This window comes from Lissotriton vulgaris, chromosome 9 (genome assembly GCF_964263255.1).
Source record: "Lissotriton vulgaris chromosome 9, aLisVul1.2, whole genome shotgun sequence".
In the NCBI taxonomy this organism is placed as follows: domain Eukaryota; kingdom Metazoa; phylum Chordata; class Amphibia; order Caudata; family Salamandridae; genus Lissotriton; species Lissotriton vulgaris.
Window position 1 is genome coordinate 1207633178 of NC_141697.1, and position 16112 is coordinate 1207649289.

The window sequence follows — 16112 nt, forward strand, 5'->3', positions numbered from 1 at the left end:
AAGATGGAAGTAACTGCTATTAAAAGGCAATGAAGCACTTCCTTAATAGTAATGGTTTTAGTGCATCGTGAACCACAAACTTAGCATTTCTCAGGTATTTAAATAATAGGTGGCTTAATTGTGGCAATTGATGGAACTTGCTGTACTGACCTTGTGATGCAAGGCTGAGACAGAACAGGTGAGGTTTGAGCCTTTGTCTGGGCAGGCACTGATCCCTTAGGTTCAATTACCTTCAGATGACGGTCTCAATAGTGCATAAATTCAGCTTAAAAAAACGTTTGAAGTCTTGATTTTTCAAACACTGATGCTGCAATACAACTCTCCATTATGACCGATAAAATCCAGCTGCTAGTACTCTACAGCATTATGTCTGCACTGCTCTTAAATCACTATCATCCCAGCATACTCCCCCCCCAACCCCCAGTGTCCTGAAAACGTACACTTCTCTGGGCATCTTCAAAACACCCGACTGTTTCCAGGGTGTAATCTGATCGGATACGAGTTTAGTGCTTAGGGCATCAAAATCTAGGGAATTATAGCCATTAGGCTCTTCTAGTGATGTGTAAAATATCTTTCTAAGATTCCTTGCTTTTATATAATAAGGCATATCTGACCTTCATCTAGCCCTCACCAATCCCCAACAGTGGATGAAGCTAACCTCATGTGACAGTTAAGACACAAGAATTTCACTTTATAATTATTTACTGGGGAAAAAAAGCTAAGGCACTTGCACCTCTAGTTTACAGTATCCGTGTTACTGCTTTGCCCTTTGGCATTACAGCAGAAAGGAACTCTGAAGGAAGTATTAAGGCAGGAGCTGTTGAGCACATGTTCTACTGCAAACACATGTTGTGTCACCTTTCTCGGTAGTGTTTTAGGGCCAGATGTATCAAAGGGTTTTGTCCAATCTGTGTCTATGGGAAAATGTGTTGATACATAAGGCCCTTAGACTCATTGTATATGCGAAGTCTTTGGGGAGAACAACATCACCAGTTATTTTCAAGTCCTTACTTTAAAAGCATCTATGAAGGAAATCTTTGGAAACAGAGTCTAAATTACTGTTGATGTAAAGTACATCTTAGCATAGTAATGCACTCTTTTAACCCCGGTTTTTAGGTCGAACGCCTGCGTTGCAGCGCATGCGCTGTCGCAGGCGAGAGTTCTTGTTAGCAAGAAGGGGCATGAAACCACACCCCTTCTTTCATTGGCCGGCCTCGCCAAACGGAGGCCTGCCACTGGACAAAGCCTGTGTTCGGATGATTTGTCCGGCTGTGATCCCGCCTTTTCGAGGACTGGGTGACGTGACTTACTGTGTCGCAAGTGTATTTTCTAAAATATCACCATGGCAACCATGAGTCCGGTCACCAGTCCGGGAGGGGCGGGATTCATTATCGCGTTTCCGGCTATTTTTATTTTTTTTTGCATTTTGTCAGTCATTCCTGCGCGTTCCTCGGCGATGGAGGAGGTAGGGGAGAGGCGGTGCTGGTTTATGTCTGCTTTAAATACCCAGGCCTAGCTTATCGATCCATTGTTCGCATTCCCTTTTTTAATCTGTGATACACAGTTGATCTATTTTTCGCTAGTTCTTCTGAAATCCACTTGGATATGAAGTTGCTTATAGAACATGTAAAGTCCACATGCCAGCTTAACCCTAATCGCTGCTTTCAGTTGCCATAATTTTAAGCGTTGAAGCATATTATCTCCATCAGAATATCTTTATTAAGGGCCAAGATCATGCACTATGATGTGACTTCAAACTTCTATCATTCTTAGTAATGCAGAAAAACATCAAGGGTGTCAATCTAGTGTAATTCGAGTCATCTTAGCTTTTACACACTGGCCAACAGCATTAATTCTCTTTCACCATACTTTCAATCACATCTTTCCATTACTGATAGATTTCACCTATTGCCTAATTACTGACCTCTCTGTTAAATAATTGTCGCAAACTAGACTGATATTTGGAACCCTGGTCCCGAGAGCAGAGGACGGCCCGGGACCAGGGTTCGATTCCCGGCGCGGCAGGTTTCTGGACCAGGGTCAGCGGACTCGATAATTCTCTCGCCTCGGTGCCCACTCTGATCAGCGATCACACTCGGCAACTCTGGGCATTAGCTTGCCTCATCTTCACTAACGGCCCCACCAGACCGCCGGGGATGCCTGGTCTCACCTTGGAGATACCCATTAAGGGACCATCTCTCAGGGAAGCCAGGAAGGGTTTCGCAGCGGTCGAAGCGCCTAGGGACCCTACGGGTAAGTAGTGCGCTATATAAATGCCTATACATACAATCCTGCACTCTTTACAGGTTTTAATCAACATACCATGATCCTTTAACTTTGTTTTTCCGAATGTAAGAGTTTGGCCGCTTATTTATTATTTTGCACGGATTGTCAGATAGTTACTCTCTAGACATACTAGGCTACAGCAGTTTGGGATCTCTGTAGCCCCACTACAACGAGTAGGAGGTAATCTGCCTAAATAAAGCATGCATTCTGACCCTTTGCATATTAAGAAAGCCTTTTAGGAAGAAGTTGAATAAATATGGTGGTAAGACTAAACCTTGCCTTACTCTGGAGTGGCAATTTAATTTATCTATATTCTGACTGGTTGATATTGGTTTAATATTTGCCCAAGTGCTGGTATGCAATTGCACCAGAAGGTATACTACATTTTTTTGGGGAGACCATATTGGACAAATTCATCCGTAATCTGGGTCTAATTGCATGATCAAACCCCTAGGCAAAATCCATAAAGATAGTGCAGGGTGCTGTCCCTTGACTAAAAGCTCAGCTGGCTATTAGTGCTAAGAACATTACATTATGCTTGAGAGTGCTAAGCACTGTGAAATGTCCTTTCTTAAATCCGATTTGAAAAGGAGAAACTATACTATTGTTGGTTGACCGTTCAGTTAACTCATTCAGCAGCATAAACACAAGCATTTTGCCTGTTGATGTAACAGACAACAGCAGATAATTGTTAGGGTCCATTTTTTGTTCGAGCATCACCGCGCATGCAAGACCTGCAGTAATCACTCTACGGAGTGTATTCTGACATTCTTCTAGCAATTGGTTAATTTGTGCGTCGTTTTTTGTCTACTTGGTCCTTATTCGTTAGCGCTCAGATCCATAATTTTCATTTTTCGCGAGGAGCACTGGCCAATTACAGTTCCCTTACTCTAGTAAGTGCTTAATTTGGGGACTACTTGTTCATTTAATTTAATGCTAGCAGTCCTGCCAAGCGTCCCGCAACAGGTGTGACACTCATGCATTTCAGTGCGGTGATCCGCATCACCGCACTGAAATACATTGTAACGCGTTTTGCCACCACTGTGCCATGCGCGCCACCAGAGGCTCCTGTGCCCGGGCTCTCTGCTGCTAGACTCGTGCTGCTTGATACTGAGCCTGAGTTCCTAAATAGTTAAACGATTTGCTCTCAGCCGTGGAGTGGCTGAGAGCGCTACAATGTTTCTGCACTGCCCAGGCTTCCTGCTGTGTTCAATGAATGCGGCGCCGGCGGCTCGGGGCGTAGCGGCTTAGTCATCACACACTGCAGGGGGAGGGAGGGGCTGCCTGCCCTCTCAACAGACGATAGTACTGTCTGCCAATCCCCGGCGTGGCACCATGGGGGCCGGGATAATAAGCTGGATGTGCCGGCGTAGAGTGCCGTCACGTCCGGACTCCAAGGAAGTAGGCAGAATGCGCCGGGGGATTGAAACTTGTGCAGACAGGAGACTCGGACTCTCTCTCATGCTCCCATTGGCTGCCCGCCGCAGCGCTGCAAGAGGGGGCATGAGAATCATCGATTGCGGCGGGCGGGCGGCAGGCTGCGCAGCGCCCCGCAAAACAGGGCAGTTAAGTTTCTTTTTAAAATGACATAAAACAGTTTGTTTGCTATAGCAAAGTATGCACTGATCTCTTAGTTCGCGGTGCAATGAAGTTAACTGTGAAGCTTCGGTGCGCCGGACCATCACGCTGTGGCTGCTCACTTTACTGGTGACATTTTAAAATAATACAGCCTGCCTTGCTGAGATCCCTGTGTGCGTCTCACAGCCTCTCCTGAGCCCCTTGCCCAAAAATCATGCTTCCATGCCACTACTGACTTCGGCGGCCAGAGTCCACGAGTCAATTGAATAATGAATTTATGGTAAAGGCCCGAGGCAGCTGAGCCTGTGTTAGGGCCTCTCACATCTTGTTGTATACTCCCCTGGTTCTGCAGATAAACACAATTTGTTGCTCTTTTTGCTGTTAATTCTTAGCGAAGCCATCATGTTAATTGCTTTCTAGACGTTCACTTTTTATTGTTTTCTAGTGGTGACATCTGAGGCAGGTATTAATAGTTAACAAGCCCCACATTCCTGCTTACAGCATTCACTTATTCCTCAATACATTGTGCCATCCAAAATTCACAAGTTCATTATATGATCAGCATTTTACAAAAGAAGCAATTAAATAGCAATAGAATAAAACACATACTTCCTATCACTTTTTTATGAAATGTGTAAGTAAAAAAGACTTGGTGTCAAGAACAGGAGATGCCCGTCCTCCTCTTTCATAGCAACCAAGCTTATATGACATTTTGATAATTTCATTATAAGTATGAGTCACCCAAGCAGGCGTTTGCAGGAGTTTCAAGATTGTTTGCAGCAGTTTTAAAATCCTTTGAGTTTCTCATTGCTCAAATAGGTGTAATTTCTGATATTTATACGTTTCCCTCGGCTTCAATGCTTGATTTTTACGCTTTTAAGCATTACGCTCCCTTCATTGGCTTCCAATAAGGGAGAGAATTAAATTTAAAACTATGTGCATCACCCACCGTATAGCTCACAAAAAAGCACCTCCATATCTGCAGGACTTGCTTCCTGTCTATCGCCCTTCACGTCCTTTGAGGTCGATGGGTAGCATGCTATTAGTGGTGCCTCGGATCCATAGAGCAAGGATGGGAGGACGTTCATTCAGACACCATGCAAGCAACGAATGGAATAATCTGCCTATTGAACTGAGGATGGAGCCGTCTGAAACCAGGTTCAGACAGAGGCTGAAAACCCATCTTTTTCCCATGATAAACTCAGTATAGTTCTCCCTTGTTCCTATGCTTCCCCTCTGTGAGCTAAGCTGAAGAGTTGTAGGTAGGTTCGTCAGCGCGGGGACGCACTGTTCTCTGTGCAACCAAGCGCTCAACAAATGTCATAAACTAAACTAAACTAAACTAAACTAATCAAGTGTCACATATAATCTTTGAAATGTCACTCATAATTATCCTGAAATTATGAAAATGTCACACATAGCAATCTGAAACCTTGGCAGCTGTGTGCTAGTGTGTGGCACGGAGCATTTTCACTTTAATAAAGCTAGCTGCCGACCGCTTTTATTTATGCACGGCTGTGCATGGTGCGCTTTCGGTTTACATACGGCTGTCGACTCCTTTTGGTCAACAGTGTATTTTAGCTGCGAGTTGTATCTAGACACTTATAGTGTGCATCATTTTTTTTGATCAGTGCCCTGCGCACGTCGGGTTACTAAGGCTCTGATTAGTCGAGGGGAAAGAAAATGTTGGCAAACAGGGCCTCAGAGTAGAAATGTTTTGGTGTTCAGAGGCCAGGAGGATGTGTGACATGTGGAAGTTGGTGGAGCAGGAGTACACTCAAAGTAACAGCTGTGAAGTATACCAGGGCACAGGAGAAGCCCTTCAATCCAGTTTAATCCTTAACGTTTGTGTACTCGTAACTTGCTTCTTGTATAATGACTTTTACACCGCAATTAGAAAAATAATAGCTTTCACAAGACGGACACTGCTGAACCGGCCCATCTAAGAGATTGGGGAATTTATTGCATCAATATTGCCTGGATCTCCTTGTTTGTATCATTTGTTAAATGTTAAAAGATTTCTAAAGCGCATGGCTGCCCGTAAGCGTCCCATCCATTTCATTACCATCTGCTCTCCCAGTTTCCAACAAAGGTACTCAACCATAACTAGTCTTGCAGATGAGATGATCTCGGCACTTGCATGCAGTCAATCTGAAATATTGCTATTGGGTGTCTATTGTTTTGAAGTGCAGAGGGAAAAGTATACCCTTCCTTGGTCTAAACAGGATCGATCCATTGCAACAATTTACGGAGTGTGGTTATTGATTAGGCTCGTTGAATGAATCCATGTGCCACAATGAGTTAGAGAATTCGGTTTCTGCTTTAGATGATACCAGTTAGTTTATGCATTGCAGTTTTTACGTTCTTTCTATATGAGCTTGTTCCTGAAGTGCTGTCATTGCTATCCTCTTACGCCGACCTCTCTCTGAAGTTGGTGTTTCTCATACATGTTAAGGTTTTCATTGTGGTTTACCTATGGTACTCACCTTTTTTCCTATGCCACTTCTAGTTTAGTACCTTTGTTTTCTGGTAGTTAAAAACGTACCAGTGCGTAGTGTTACCTTCGAAGATCAAGTCACAGTCACAGGTGTTCACAAGTCACAGACGTAGTGGCAGAGCAGCCACAGCAAAATGCCATTCATCTATCCCTATAAACAGGTAATTTGTTGCTGTAGCAGAACAACTCATTTCAGCAACAACAGAACACCACATACAGGGCCATTCAACTGGTGTAATTGTTTGGATTCATTTGCGATGTAATAGATCTCACATTTTAAAAACTTTCACCTATTGGTATTGTAAATGTAAATGCCTTTTATTATTGCAGGTTTTTGCCAACACAAATAAAAAGCATGGTCATTTACAATGCCAATAGCTCAAAATCTCGCAATTGCGAGACCTATTGCATTGAAAATGCTTGTTTAATCAGCCATGTGTATTCGACACAATGTAGTTAGATATAAAGAGGGAAAATATGAGGCTGTGTTTCAGCCTGTAATTTTGGAGAACTCTGGAAACATAGTAAAAATAAAGCTAGTTGCACATTCTGCTGAAATGTACACGTAGACATTGCCCATCTTTTAAATAGTTGTTCAAACCGCATAAAGGAACAGAAAAATATATAAAACCCTCACTGCTCACTCTTGCAATTGCAAAGCGAAGTGATATTGTATTGCATTGGTTTAATAGTTCTGATATGCAGTTAGCCAGCGACTTTGTTGGATTTATGAAAGTAGATGTGTTTGCATGTACAAAATGAATTGCATCAACTGAAAAAGGTTTGCAGCCACTGATTAACTTGTTTTAGATTCTGTTGTGGAAGGAAGGCTTGCGACCAACAATGACATTGATACTGTCCTGTCTTTAAAGAAATCTCTTTTTCATTCCGTTGTGTACAATATTGTTATGTTTTTGGTAACACAAAATAAAGTTATTCTTCCATTCATTTGGAGTCGATGCCTTCCTTGCCTAATGCATCTTTCAACACAATTTTTTTTGTATTTATGAATCCTTCACTTTTGAAGAAAAGAAAAGAAAACGACCATGGAACCTGAAGATATATCAATTCCTCAGAAAAAGTATGAAGGAAATAATAACCATCTAATTGCAAATACAAGAAAACAAAACTTTTTCTATTTTCTTAATTATGGTCTGTTTGTAGACCGCAATTCATCGCCAACACAGGAAATGACATTACTATCTCAATCAACACGCTCCAGAATGAATACTTCTTTAAAAACCACACAGGGAGCATGAATTACAGAAGGACAACTCCAGTGAAGGGCAGGACTTTGCTGTCTTGCAGGATTTCTAAGAAATTCAAGAATGCATAGGGGGTGTTGTAGGTGGCTCTCCATAATAGCCAGGCTCTGAGCCCTTCCGATCACTTTGCAAAAGAGACACCATGTAACTTACTTTGCGGGTGGTCCTTTCCAGTTCCAGGTAAACTCATGAGGCGCTACATCGTAGGCAGCATCATTTATCCATTAGCTTCAGCCACAATGCCTAAAAAGGAGAGAAGAAAAATTAAGGTTAGTCTTTGCAATTAATTACAGAGTGAATCTCACTTATGTATGTGAAGGGTAGGCAAAAGAAAAGCCATCTTAAGGGTATCAAAATGTTTCACAAAACCCGTAACAAAGGCGAGAGATTATCGTCTCCAAGGCATTTTCGAAGCTGTACAATTGTCCTAATTTAGCAAATTATTCTGCATAAGGAAGACATATTGGGCCAGATGTAGGTAAGTATATTTTACCGATTCATAAATACCGAATTTTAGCGATTCAGTATTTATGAATCGGTAAAATAGAAGGGGGGAGATTTAGGTAGAATCGGTAATTGAATTACTGATTCTGTAAGAATCGGTATTTACCGAATCGGTAAATACCGATTCAGTAATGCCCAGTGATTCCTATGGGCATTGAAGCCCATAGGAATCAATGGGCATTACCGAATCGGTATTTACCGATTCAGTAAATACCGAATGTTGCAAGGGTGCAGGGGGTGTCACTTTGACACCCTCTAGCACCCCGAATTCAGGCATGTGTGACATGTGGCACACAGACATTCCCTAAGGCACAGCTTTCCAAACTTTCCATGTTGGTGACACACCTTTTTGTGAAAAAAATTTCAGGGACACGGTAACGCGAGCGAGCGCAGCGCACGAGCCCGAACCACCCAATTTTTGAAAAAGTAGTGGGCAAATGGTTGGGAAATCAAACTGTTGCCCGAGCTGTGTTGAAAATAATGGCTGCCATCTTTCAAGAATCTACACGTGCTATTTAGTGCTAATTCTTTCACACACATGCACGCACGCACACACTCACAGCAAGATTTTTCTGTGTTTTAAACGCTCGCTGCTGACATCTTCAGTTATGTAATAAAGGTCTTCAGTTCACATCCTGGCAGGACCAACTCACACATGTGCTATTTAGTGCTAATTCTTTCACACACATGCACGCACGCATACACACATTCACAGCAAGATTTTTCTGTGTTTTAAACGCTCGCTGCTGGCATCTTCAGTTATGTAATAAAGGTCTTCAGTTCACATCCTGGCAGGACCAACTCACATACGTGCTATTTAGTGCTAATTCTTTCACACACATGCAGGCACGCACACACACATACGCACACACACACGCTGCCCACTGCAGAAAAATATTAACTCACTCTATCTGTCTATCCATCGCAGTCACTCTATCGCCAACACTCTATCTATCTATCTATCGCCCTCCCTCTATCTATCTATCTCACTCACTCTATCGCATCCCCACAGCATCACTCAGCACCACCACAGCATCACTCAGGGGCACCACATCACTACTATGCGCTACCACAGCATCACTGAAAGCCACAGCATCACTCGTAGCAATCACAACATCACTCAGCGCCACCACAGCATCAATCTGTGCAACCATTCAACAACAACTGGTTCAAATATGTTCTCTCAATGTTTCAAGCTTTATTACAAATGTCACAAAAAGATGTTAATATTTCACTTCTGTTCTTGGATTTTAGTCACAATAAAATACACTGAACATAATCTTCACAAAAGTTATTTACAAAAGTTAAGCTATTGCCATTATAAATTACAATCACTTTTATTGAAGTATTCATTATTAAAAATAAATTAAAGCCATTGTTATTTGTAATATCAATGCATCTAAGTCATGTTAATGCAACACATATTGCATTACCAATGCTATAGGTGTCAAATTTGCGAAAGTTAAAACTATTGGCATTGTAAATGACAGAGCTATTAATTTCGCTATTTTCAAAACCAACACATAAACAACAAATTTGTCATTTACAATACCAATAGCTCTAACTTTCCTAATGCAAGACCTATTGCATTGCACATGCTTGTTGGGCTTGGGGGCCGTTTTAAGGCTCAAGGTGGGGGGCAGGGGTCATGGAACTTTTTGGGGGTTTGGGGCCATTTTAGGACTGAGGCCAAGGGACTGGGTCAGGGTAGAATTTTGGCCTGGGGGTGTTTTAGGGCTCAGGGTGGGGGCCAGGGGCTGGGTGTGTTTGGTGGATGCAATTGGATAAATGCCGAGAACTCTTCCAGCAAGAACGGGGCTTCAATCTACATGTCTGACAACAGGTACTGTATCCCCGGTTCTATGAACCAACATGTTTTTCATTTTGTGGGACATTAACTTTCACGGTGAAAAGAAACAGCCCGGAAAAGGTCCCTGATGATTAGTTAATTTTTGTTCTGCCTGAAATTACGGGGCATCTGTCACTGTGAGAGAAATACGAGGGAAATGCAACAATATGCGAAGCCATTCGCAAGCAGCTTGGTGTTGCTAAAGACCTCTTCAATGAGGAAGAGGAGGTCGGAGGGCAAACTATCACTGCAGATGCAGCGGGCACGCACACGGATAGTACTTTCCTGAAAGATGCATAGGGGGCCTATGAAAAGTTGAGTAAATAAAAAACACTTACTTAACTCGGATCTTCGCAGAGGGCACAGGGCAGAACCAGACGAGGGGCTGGGAAGGGGGTAGAGGTGGCTCCGAGGTCACCGAGTCACAACAGGCCGCGCGCTCAGGTAACAGCCGTGAGCAGCGCTGCAGCACTACCGTAGGGGAGGTCAATACAATACCTCTTTTAAGACACGGACAATGCCCCCACTGAGCCTCGGTACAGTCAGGGAATCGAGCTCCGGACCATAAGGCTCCACTCTCATCCGCTGCTACTTCGCCTTCCGCCTGTTCGCCTTCCGCCTGTACGTCGCAAACACGATCACGTCCTGACTGAGGCTCGCATTCCCCTAATATCGGCCGCAGATGTAGACGTCATCGCGTCGCATCTCGCGACACACCCACACATGGGGCACGACACAGTAACGTGTCGCGCCACACAGTTTGGAAAGCTGTGCCCTAAGGGCATGTCTGTCTGTCACATGCCATAGGTGTGCATGCACACATGTGCATACACACCTGGAATCGGTATTTTACCACCCAATTGGATTGGGTGGTAAAATACCGATTCGGTAAGGCCTGTGGGACTCAGAAGAGTCCCACCTACATCTCAAAATTACCGAATCGGTAAAAATACCGATTCGGTAAATTTACAGAATCGGTAAATTTACCGAGTGGGTAAAATAGGGCCCCTACATGCCAAATACTTAATACCGGTCGGTAACGGCCGAAATCGGCCGTTACCGACCGGTATTTTGGCTCCTACATCTGGCCCCTAATTTGTAAAGCATGAAGATATGTGTGAGCACCATCAGAACTAAAACAGAGTTATTATGCAGCACTTTCTAATGAACACGAAGAGTAGACTAGAAGAATGTACTGTCGGTAATGCATTTTGGAGAATCTCAAAAAGGGATACGAGGTGTTCGAGATTATTCATGGCATTTGATTTATTTGTAAAGTTTTATATAGCGCTGGCTAGACCCGGAGGTATCAGAGCGCTTTACATGAGAATCAGCGAGTTACATAATTACATCAATTACTGGAGCCAAGTATAGACATAGGAGAAAAAAAACGTGAGATTACACAATAATATGAGTTATTAGCGCGTGGTATAACAAGACATACGTATTGAGGGGAATGCAAGGTATGTGTTCTTTCTTTCCTTACACCTTTAGCAGATGATTTTATATTGGTAGATTGCTGAAGACTGTCTGCATTTCTCTAAATCCATCCATCACTCCTTCAACCTACTCCACTTCCTCAACACCAGGTAGTTGATTCAGGTGACACCTGTTAGTGACTGAGTGGCAGAGGTTGGGGATAAATGTTATGGGTACATGTTAATCCTATGTGAGGTCCGACACAAATCATAACAGAACCGAGACAATTGCCAAAAAAGGCAAGAGCAATGCCCTCAACATCACAAGAAATGCTGACCCTTGCATGAATGAACGAATTTTCTAGGTCGTGCTAACTAAATACCAGTTAGAGCAGTGATACTCAAAGTACGGCCCAGGGGCTGTATGTTTATGTTTATGTATGCTTGTAAAGCGCCCGAATGACGAGGCGTCTTGGCACTGAGGTGTGTAGAGGGAAAGGCTGGGGGTGAAGATCTTATACGGCTGAGAACAGCCAGGTCTTTAAGCTCTTTCTGAAAAGCTGGAGGTTGGATTGAATCCTCAGAAGGAGCGGCATCTTGTCGAAAGTTTGGATGCACAGTGCGTAATTGTTCTGCCCCCCGCCCCATCTTGCCCGTCTTATCCTTGCAGTATCAATAAGGCCCTGGTTGGCTGATCTGAGGGTACGGTTGGGGAGGTAGAGTGTAAAAAGAGCTTGGAGATCCTCAGCACCACCACCATAAATTGCTTTATGTACCACAGTTAGAGCTTTAAACTCAACACGCTGTTTAATAGGCAGCCAATGTAGAGTTTTTATGCCAGCCGACGTTGGCTGACCTCTGGGAATACCGAGTAAGAGTCTTGCTGCTGCGTGTTGCAAAGACTGCAATTTTTGCAGCTGGTACTTGTCAATTCCCAGAAACAGGGCATTACAATAGTCCAGTTTCGATGGCAGAAGAGCGACCATCACGGTCTTTGGGAATATACAGGAGTATTTTCCTTAGAGTTTTTAAAAGATAACAGCATGATGAAATCAAACTGTTTATCTGTGAGCCAAAGTTCAGTTTGATGTCGAAAATAATGCCCAGGTTCCTAACTTTTTCTACTGGGGAGGGACAGTCTCCTGCCTCCAAGGGCCACCAGGACTGGTTCCACAGCGATTGTCCCAGCCCGAACTCCATCACCTCCGTTTTATTGGTGTTAATTTTCAGATGATTCTGGCTCATCCAAGCCATGATCTCGGAGAGGCAGGTGTGAAAACTGGCTGCTATGGTCTCTGGCCGGTCGCTGACGGAGATGACAAGTTGCGTATCATCGGCGTACGAGACCAAATCAAAGCCTTGCCTTCTGACGAGATTTGCCAACGGGGTTACATATAGATTAAACAGGGCTACATATAGATTAAACAGGGTGGGGGAGAGGGCAGAGCCCCTGTGGGACACCACATGATAGGATGAAACGGTCAGATTTTGAATCATCCCAAAACAGCCGCTGCTCTCTCGCCTCCAAGAAGGAGGACAGGAGGTCTAAGGCAGTCCCCCCAATCCCTACGTCTCCCAGCCGCATTACCAGAGTGATGTGATTCACAGTATCAAATGCGGCTGAGAGATCGAGAAGCACGAGAATCGCTCTCCCGCCCGTATCCACCGTCCTGCTGATCTTTTCTGTGGCAAGGATTAAGGCGGATTCAGTGGACTGGTGCGAGCGGAAGCCGTGTTGGGAGGGGTCCAGTAGTCTTATCGTCAAGATGTTTAGTTTAGAGCCGTATTTAAATGTTTTTCAAGCACTTTGGCTATCATTGGCAGGCCAGCAATGGGTCGGTAATTCTGAGGGTCAGTGGGATCTAAATTGTTTTTTTTTTAAAAGAGGTATAGTTGCTAAGCAATAATATTCAGAAACAACACCTTAAATAAATGGGCAAGCATTTATTAAACTGAAAATAACTGCTTGCCCGTTTATTTAACATGTATTTAGACCTCCTTGCACAATCCCTGACCCACCCAGACTCCTACCACCTCCCTGCTGGCATCAATGCGGCCCTCGGTCACACCACCAGCCAAACTTTGTGGCCCCTGGGCAGATGTTTGTGAGTACCCATGTGTTAGAGTGTCATGTTGCTAAAGGAGAAATGGTAGCAGGAGAGGAAGATAAATTAGGCCAGCGGAAAAGAGTTTTCAATTGTAATTCAATACAGTTGGCAGTACATTCTAGCGTCTGGAAGCAAGACGATAAAAATATTGTCCGCTCTATGCAACCACAATGGATTCTAGACATCCGAAAAAAGTTTGCAATAACAAATCTTATTTGAGCTTCAGCAGCCTTCATCAAGCAACGATCAACACAGTTCAAATTGTTTGAGGTTTAGTTATGTATTATAATGGCCCTACTACGTGTTCAACTGGCACCAGATCATCCAGATGGGACTTCCCATATCTCAGCAGTGACCATTAATCTGCAGAATACCAAAACGGTACATCCTCTCCCCCATGATTTTCAACATTTGTATGGAGCAACTTGGAGAACTGAAGGCTCTCCACGATATCCCAAATCACCAGTGCACAAAATATAGTCAACGTTTTCCAACATCAAAGGCATTATGAAACTCAGATACTTTATCACCCTCAGTCACACCTGGCTGTCAGTTGCCTATCTCTGCCTGAACTTGACAACCAATCATATCATAGTCACCTACAGAATAAACAAGCCCAGATATAGGAGAAGTTCTTTTGATACGATGGTGAATGATCCACATCTATCTGCAAACAGAAAGTAGTTTAGAATCAACAAACGAAGCATTACTTTGAAACCCACATCACCAAGAACCCTCAAAAAGCCTGGCTCCAGCTCCTCCCTTTATGAAATATAAAACAAATTGCCCATTTCTTTAAAACAGGGCTCTTATTTCTCGAACATATGCCTATTACGTGCATCTTAAGCAGAGTCTGTGCTAAAAAGCTTCCACATTATTATTTTTAAATCCCGGTAAAACAAACACAGTCTTTCATTCTTCTAGGGTCAATAACTTAAGGAACACTCTTCCAACCACGCCTCCTGTGCCATTGTCTCCTGGTACCTCTCTGTGTCTCCAGGTATGAACAGGACTACAAATACCAGATTGCAAAAAAAGGCCATGGACTGGATGAGACGGTCCTGGATAAATCCAAAAAATGTGTTTGTCTCCGAAGGTCAAAGTCCAGGCTTTGCATGCCTCCAGCCCCTAATCAAACCGCCTGATATGGCAATCCCTTAATTTACTTAACGTCTGCATTTTCTGTACCACAATCCTTCTTAGTCTAATATACCTGTTTTGTCATACTTGTGTTTTTATTTACAATTCTTTGACCAATCCCAAGAAACTTCACATTGCCTTAACTCCAGTACTTGATCTCCCTGCGCAGAGACTTTCTTTATACCGTTGTCATCGCACTTAAACTACCTTCTCCTTGCCTATACTTTCCCAGAAAAGTGTACCTTGTTCCAGTGCTCTTTATTACCTCATGTCATGTGCCTTCGCGGTGATCTTTTTTACCTGCCTTCATTATCTTTTCTTTGCTTAAAATGCGATGTGATTCCCTTTCATAAAAAATTAAATAAAGAAATCATGCCTTTATGGCAGTCTCCCCCTGGCTCTACTGTCCGGTTCTTCCAGGGTCTCCACGGCACTGCCCAGTATTTCCAGGGCCTCTACCAACCCTTCCTTCCCAGTCCTTAAATGTATTCCATAGTCCTTGTCTCCCAATGTCAGTGTCTCCCCAGATTATTAATTTAACCGTACACTCCATCATAAAACTCAGAGCTCCACAGTTTCCGAAGGCTACACGTGAGTAATTCATTCACTCCAGGGATTTCCTAAGCTTTGAAGGCCCTGCAGCCATTATAAAAGTAGGACTACAACTCCCAGAATGCAAAGCAAAAAAAACTGGACTTGTGGAACTTGACAGCACGTTCACAAAACCCATATTCTAGCACCCCTAGCACAGTCTCACACATGTCAATCTGCACAACTGCCCCACTCCAAGTCCAACTCCACGATGTATTCACACTCGTCCATTCCAAAAATGACTTGTTTCTGTAAACTACTATCTGTGTACTCTCGCGCTGTCTCCCTTCCTTTTAAAGCGCAGAATCACCTCCAATATTGTAATTATGTAGGATCAATACGGACATTTATAAAAACAACAGTGCATGCCTTCAGGGAACTTTCAGCGTCACCTGTATCTCCTGGTGTCAGATGCACGCGGGCACAATGCACCTCCTTCCCCTCTGACCTCTCCTGTTCCGACCCGGAACCGAAGCCCCGAACTAGTGTTGAGTTCGAACAGTAACCGAGCGCGCTCCATGCAGGGTCACTGTGCTCAATGTTCATCTCGGCGGCCATCTTGGAGTGAGCAGGGTTATAGCGATTGCAGTGGGATTGACCCCCAATGATCTGCAATTAAGGCAGGCCCACTTGAAATGTTTCCTTTAGTAAAAGTTAGACAAACATTATTTGAATCGCTCCAACGAAAACATCCTTGATTGTTTGCATGTTGTCTAAATGGGTGGGTCTATGTAACTATACCATCACTACACTGAACAGGAGGTTAGATACTCTTAGGGAAGTTTACTGCAGCCCTGTGGAATTGTTTAGGTCTCGACTATTCTATCCCACAGGGATAGATAGGCGAGTATATAGTAGGCAGTACAAAATCTCTAC

General features: G+C 43.6%; 1 protein-coding gene across 3 annotated transcripts in view; it reads right to left on the minus strand.

The window, feature by feature from the left end:
* RPUSD3 (RNA pseudouridine synthase D3) overlaps window positions 1–15786 on the minus strand; it is a 62430-nt gene extending 46644 nt beyond the window's left edge. The window contains exons 1-2 of one of the 3 annotated variants that reach the window (XM_086939289.1): window positions 15629–15786; window positions 7780–7869 (exon numbers count right to left, since the gene is read on the minus strand). The gene's annotated coding sequence lies outside the window, so the exon portion shown is untranslated. Of the gene's footprint in view, window positions 1–7779; window positions 7870–15581 lie in introns of all 3 variants that reach the window. The other 2 variants (XM_086939290.1, XM_086939291.1) reach the window with 2 other exon arrangements.
* Between the last annotated feature and the right edge of the window lie 326 nt (window positions 15787–16112).